The 7,500-nt window shown below is 36.6% G+C and overlaps 1 protein-coding gene across 3 annotated transcripts in view; it reads right to left on the bottom strand.

The window, feature by feature from the left end:
* The window catches only part of Gprk2 (G protein-coupled receptor kinase 2), a 100,453-nt gene that overhangs the window by 39,520 nt on the left and 53,433 nt on the right, over nt 1–7,500 (bottom strand). The gene's annotated exons all lie outside the window — the stretch shown is intronic.

Genomic DNA, 7,500 nt, shown 5'->3' with positions numbered 1-7,500 from the left:
ATCAAGACTTGAGTTCCTCAAACTCATAGCATGTATACAGGGAAAACCAATTCAGCCAGTGACTTCTGAACCGAGAAATTGAACTGATGAATATAAACACATGAACCTGTAGGTAAATATAAGTTGTTATACAAAGATAATGTCTGGTTTAATAGCTTAATAAATTAAAATATTCTATTTCTTTCAGTACTTAGTATATTTACTATTTATGACCTAGATCAATGAACATGCAGAGGTTTCCCAGAAGCATTTTGTGCACCACTGCCAAGTCTTGAACACTCAGGTGAATAAGATGCACTCTAACCAGTGTTGAGGAATTTTACATGCATCACCATGCTCACATAGCTGCAAGTGGAATATGACAAGATCAAAGTGTTCACAGGTTGTATAATGAGAACAAAGAAGGGGCCAGTGCATGTTCCACAAAAACTAGTGCAGAATTAACTTATGTGCAGTTACTTTAGGTCCACATGATCAGAGAGAAAGAAATAACCTAAGTTTCCATGTACAATCACAGAAATTTACAAACAGATAATGTAAATTTGTGTAAGTTCTAAATTATTTACCACTATGCAGCAAAGCATTCTAGTACAATTCTTGGCAAATTGCCATTCATAGAATAAATCAATGTGCAGTATCCAATTTTTTCTTTGGTGTTTATTCCATGTAAAAGCTTGCCTTTGAACAGGGCAGCCTCACAGTTTCATCCTCAAGTGTAGCAGCTAACTCTTGGACCCATTCCCTATGCATTTATGGGACCTTTACCTACTAATGTTAATTAGGAGACTTGCAATACTTGTAGATCTCCACATGTTGGCCTGGCTTTTACAAATATGACATAGCTGCAGCTTTTTTTTGCACCCCAGAAACTGCCTCAACAAGCAATGCAGAGGCGTAAAGAGAATGTAGCAGCCTACAAGTGATGGAACAATTTTTAGTACAACTAAAGAAAGGGACCAGCAACTAGAATAAGAGTACAGTACTTTAGTTCCTTGTGCTTGTGTTTCTATGACTGCTCAATACCAGCTAATGTAATACATCAGTGAAATCAGAGAAAGGAAACGGTGAATGAAGTACTAGCACCAATTTTGCTTCCCAAATGATATATCTTTCATAGCTGTCTTAGGCCAACTACTCAACTGCCTCACTCTTAAACAATGATTTGATGCTCGTATGTTGTTTAGTAAAGAATTAAATTACGTCTTGGTAAAATTCATGCAACTGCTGAAAAAGTAATGAGCCGAAGATTAAAAAATGGACTATATTAAAGATAAAATATAACTCGTGTAATTAAGCGTGAGATCTGTGTAAGCAAAACTACCAGTCAGATGCACTGGATGTAATGCTGCAGAAAGGCAAAAATATAATTTAGAAATTCAAAAATTATAGTTGCAACAGACTACAGTACTTAGTGTAGAGGTCAAGTATGTGGAGGTGATAGGGATGAAATAAAAAAAAAAAAGATCACGTGTAGTAAAGTGACACATCAGGGCTGAACAATATCACGTGTCCAACTGTCCAGGATTAAATTTTTGAGAGTTGGACAAGTAAATTTTAGGTTCAACTTGCCTATGTAGACAAGAGCCTTTTAAAGATTGCTTAGGTGTCTTTGTATGAATAGTAACTTTTTTTTGCCATTATAGGTTGATTTAAAACAAATACAAAGAACACTAACAATCATTTAACATAATGTAATAGCTAAAGGTCTTTGGCAGTACAAATTTCTTCTCGGACATGTAAAGTTTTACCGTGACTTTCACCCTGGACAAGTAGTGCCGAGCCCTTAATGTTCACCCTTGGAGATTTATGGAAGGATGCACTTGTGTTGACCAGATCTTCATCAAGAGAATGCTTGTTGCAAATATGCTGGAAAAGCAAGAGAGAGTACATGCAGCTTTTATTTATCTGAATAAAGTATACAGTACACTGGACAGAACGACTGTGATTAGGGTTCTCCTCAAGGAATGCAGTAATGGCACTACAGTACCATGCTCAAAATAATTTTCTATTACCACCACATTTAATTTAAAAGCTTTTATCACATTATACAAAATGGTGTATTTCTGGTCAAAATAAAGTACTGTATAGCCAATAAAGAAAATACTTAATTGACTTATTAATGCTATTCAAAGCAATACATGACAAAACAAAAATTATAATTATCAACAGAACCAAAAGTGCTATGGAAAAGAGCAAAGATGGTGCAACTTCCAGGTCAACTCTAGAGTGCCACTTTGCTCCATACTCCTAGTGAGAACCCTGCACTTCATGGACACGAAAGGCAAAGAGCTACATATATTTTGTACCAATGGCAAGCCACAAGCACACCTGAATAGTGTCTGGCATTATGAATTTGGGAGTCTGTGCCATCTCAAGTTTATAGGAAACTTTGACTGATAATACAATTAACAACCAATTATTTAGGAAATAATACTATAAAATGGAATGCATCTAATAACTAGGAGGTTTAAATTTTGCATTGCACAATCTTTCATTATCATACTTTATGTCAAGCAGCATCAACAGAATACTAAAAAAAAGGGTTGGGGGGTGGGGGGGAGGAGATGTAGATGATAGTTTGAAGAACATGGAGATGAATGTAAATATATACTGACAATGGTAAAAGTGAATATCTGGTGACATGCAATGATCAATGTGCATCAGAGGCTTTACACAGACCATCTGACATCAGTGGGATGGCATCACATCAAGAAAAGTTCTTCGTATTATGCATCCAAAATATTTTAAGACAGGAGTGCAAAACAACAATTTTCTTATAATGATCTAACATGCAAGAAAAAGGTCGACTGTAAGAAATGAGCAAAATATTTTACACCTTTGAAGTATAAAGTCAAGACCTTTATAATGAATACCTTCAAGCATCAAACAAGTTTTCTAATTAGATCATTCCTCTGGAATTTGGATGCAATCCAGATTCATGTCAATGCACACTGTAAACTCCAAATTGCTCCTTATAAATTCTAAATCATGATTTTCTCTATATTTTTGTTAATACTGTTACATTTTGTTTTTCCCTTCTTAGAAATGTTTTACTAAACTTATGCTTTAGTATAAATTTTACGATAGTGTTAGCATATATGACTTGTTCTCTATATGTGGCCCAGTGCTAACAATACTGGACATGCCCACACCATGTACACGATCTTTTCCTTTGTGTTGGTGTACACTCAACAAATTTCATAAATTTTTATTATGACATTTGTGGAAAGAAAGGTGTCTGTCCACAAGAAAAGTCTAGCTAAACCAAGTAGGATGAAAAGGTATCACAGCATTAACCAAAAACCGATAATGGTACACAAAAAAAAAAAAAAAAAACGTAGAAGAAGAATGAGGATGCTGGGAAACAAACTTGGTATTTGCATTAAGACCATTTCCGATATAAAAAAATCAGACTTGCAAGTAATGAAACACCAATTTCTGGGTGAGCTCTGGAGGCTCCCTGAAGCTATCTCGCTGTTACAGTGCTATCCTATTTGGGGTCATCAGAGTTATTGTTGCCTACCGGTGCCCAAAGCCAGAACCTGGCACCTTCAGAGAGGCACAGAGAGTAATTGCCTATGAGCATTTTACATGTAATATATGTTATACATGCAATTGACCAGAGAAGGCACCCAGAAAGGTAGGCGAATCAAAACAGACCACTGTCTGGTTGAAAATTACAAGCTACGTCCTTAAAATAGTAAAAACTCCCCCAAAAATAAAACAGACAAGCAACACTTCATCCAACTCCCAGGACCCATGACCCTGTTTGACCTCCAAAACCCCTGGACCTGAATATCATCCCAAGACATATTGCCAAAGACAGCCAAAAGACTATACTTCCTAACACCATGGCAGTGAGGGAAGACCGCAGGCTGGCTAGACTTAAGGGGCCCGGTGCTTGTGTTCCAAAACTTCCTGAAACACTCAATTTTTTGTGAGTAATATCTTCATGGTAAATGCTCCAACTTTTCCTAATGGATCAACATCATGCCATGAACAGAAAAAAAAGTTAAAAAAAAAAAAAAAAAAAAAAAAAAAAAAAAAAAAATCACAATTTCAAATTGACTTCAAAAATATTAAAATGTCACCAAATGTTATTTTATTCATTATGGTCTCAGAATGGGGTGTGTGTGTGTGTGTGTGTGTGTTTTTACCTAAGTTTTTACCTAAGTGTAGTTACAGGATGAGAGCTACGCTCGTAGTGTCCCGTCTTCCCAGCACTCTTTGTCATATAACGCTTTGAAACTACTGACGGTCTTGGCCTCCACCACCTTCTCACTTAACTTGTTCCAACCGTCTACCACTCTATTTGCGAAGGTGAATTTTCTTATATTTCTTTGGCATCTGTGTTTAGCTAGTTTAAATCTATGACCTCTTGTTCTTGAAATTCCAGGTCTCAGGAAGTCTTCCCTGTCGATTTTATCAATTCCTGTTACTATTTTGTATGTAGTGATCATATCACCTCTTTTTCTTCTGTCTTCTAGTTTTGGCATATTTAATGCTTCTAACCTCTCCTCGTAGCTCTTGCCCTTCAGTTCTGGGAGCCACTTAGTAGCATGTCTTTGCACCTTTTCCAGTTTGTTGATGTGCTTCTTAAGATATGGGCACCACACAACAGCTGCATATTCTAGCTTTGGCCTAACAAAAGTCATGAACAATTTCTTTAGTATATCGCCATCCATGTATTTAAATGCAATTCTGAAGTTAGAAAGCATAGCATAGGCTCCTTGCACAATATTCTTTATGTGGTCCTCAGGTGATAGTTTTCTATCTAGAACCACTCCTAGATCTCTTTCTTTATCAGAATTCTTTAAAGATTTCTCACATAATATATAGGCTGTGTGGGGTCTATGTTCTCCTATTCCACATTCCATAACATGACATTTATTAACATTAAATTCCATTTGCCAAGTGGTGCTCCATATACTTATTTTGTCCAGGTCTTCTTGAAGGGCATGACAGTCATCTAAATTTCTTATCCTTCCTATTATCTTAGCATCATCAGCAAACATGTTCATATAATTCTGTATACCAACTGGTAGATCATTTATGTACACAATAAACATCACTGGTGCAAGAACTGAACCCTGTGGTACTCCACTTGTGACATTTCTCCATTCCGATACATTGCCTCTGATTACTGCCCTCATTTTTCTATCAGTCAGAAAATTTTTCATCCATGATAGAAGCTTACCTGTCACCCCTCCAATATTTTCCAGTTTCCAGAACAACCTCTTATGTGGAACTCTGTCGAAAGCCTTTTTTAGGTCCAGATAGATGCAGTCAACCCAACCATCTCTTTCCTGTAATATCTCTGTGGCTCGATCATAGAAACTGAGTAAATTCGATACACAGGATCTTCCAGATCGAAAACCATACTGTCTGTCTGATATTATATCATTTCTCTCTAGGTGTTCTACCCATTTAGTTTTGATTAGTTTTTCCAATACTTTCACTATTACACTTGTCAATGATACAGGTCTATAATTGAGGGGGTCTTCCCTGCTGCCACTTTTGTAGATTGGAACTATGTTAGCCTGTTTCCACCCGTCTGCTACGATTCCTGTACACAGGGATGCCTGAAAGATCAGGTGAAGTGGAATGCTGAGCTCAGATGCACATTCTCTCAGAACCCATGGTGAAACGCCATCTGGACTAGCTGCTTTGTTCTTACCGAGCTCCTTGAGCATTTTTTCCACTTCGTCTCTAGACACCTCTATGTGTTCTATGTTGTTCTCTGGAATTCTTATAGTATCTGGTTCCCTAAAGATTTCATTTTGTACAAACACACTTTGGAACTTTTCGTTTAGTGTTTCACACATTTCCTTTTCATCTTCCGTGAATCTATTTCCCATTTTCAACCTCTGAATATTATCCTTTACCTGCAATTTGTTGTTTATGAATTTATAGAATAGACCTGGTTCTGTTTTACATTTGTCCGCAATCCCTTTTTCAAAATTTCTTTCTGCCTCTCTCCTCACTGCCGTGTAATTGTTTCTCGCATCTTTGTATCGCTGGTATGTTTGGGGGTTCGGCCTCTTCCTGTATTGATTCCATTTTTGTGTCTTTCGGTCTCTAGCCCTCTCGCAATTTCTATTGAACCAATCCTGTTTCCTAGTTCTGCATCTCTGTTTTGGTATAAATTTTTTTGTGCCTTTATCATATATTTCACAAAACTTGCCATACATCTCATTCACTTCCTTGCCTAGCATCAAGTCTGTCCAATTATACTCACTAAAAAAATTTCTAAGGTCACCATAATGTCCTCTCCTGAAGTCTGGTTTTTCAACTGCTTCAACCTCCTTATTTTCTTCCAGCTTATAACGCATTGCATACTTTATTCCCAAAAAGACATGGTCACTTTTACCCAAGGGAGGAAGGTACTGAATGTCAAATATCTCTTCCTCCTTCCTGGTAAATATCAAATCTAGCATGGAGGGAACGTCCCCTTCCCTCATCCTCGTAGCTTGTTTAACATGTTGATACAAGAATGTTTCCAGGATGAGGTCTACAAATTTACAGGTCCAAAAATCTTCTGTTTTAGCTTCATATGCTTCCCAGTCTATGGATTTCAAGTTGAAGTCACCGACTATCAACAGTCGTGATCTATCGTTATCCGCTCTCGCTATAATCTCTCTCATTATTGTTATAAGACCTTCACGTTTACTATCTAGCTCCTCCTTTGACCATGTGCTGCTTGGCGGTGGACTATATGCATTTATCATCATTAGTTTATCATCCTCATAGCAGATCTCTAGTGCTATTATGTCAACTTCTTGTGGATTGGCAGTCATTATTTCCTTCACCTTTAGGTGTTCTTTTACCAGCACAGCAACGCCACCGCCTTTCCTAATTTTTCTGTCCCGTCTCCAAATTGAGTAGCCCCTTGGGAATATGACCTCATTTAAAATTACATCTTCAAGTTTTGTCTCCGTGAGTGCAACAATGTCTGGTGTCTGCAGCTGTATTACATCACGTACGTACGTACGTACGTACGTACGTGCGTGTGTGTGTGTGTGTATATTATATATATATTATATATATATATATATATATATATATATATATATATATATATATATATATATATATATATATATATATATATATATATATTTCATTGAATATGACCGCATATTCTGTATTTATTATTTTCTGGTTTAGGGCTTCTATCCCTCTAACTATTTTCTTAGCATCAGGGCTTAATTGAAATAGGAGTTCTCCAAAACTCATTTTCGTACTTTTAAGGTGAAGAAAAGAAGTGATTTACTATAGAGTGTATTACACTTATTTGTATAATTTGCACGACGTTTCGAACCTCCATGGTTCATTCTCAAGTGAACAGATCTTACAATACTAAAGATTGTAAGATCTGTTCACTTGAGAATGAACCATGGAGGTTCGAAACGTCGTGCAAATTATACAAATAAGTGTAATACACTCTATAGTAAATCACTTCTTTTCTTCACCTTAAAAGTACGAAAATGAGTTTTGGAG

This window comes from Procambarus clarkii, chromosome 56 (assembly GCF_040958095.1).
Source record: "Procambarus clarkii isolate CNS0578487 chromosome 56, FALCON_Pclarkii_2.0, whole genome shotgun sequence".
Classification (NCBI taxonomy): domain Eukaryota; kingdom Metazoa; phylum Arthropoda; class Malacostraca; order Decapoda; family Cambaridae; genus Procambarus; species Procambarus clarkii.
Note: the sequence above shows the minus strand (reverse complement) of the source record. Positions and strands in the feature narration are given on the sequence as shown.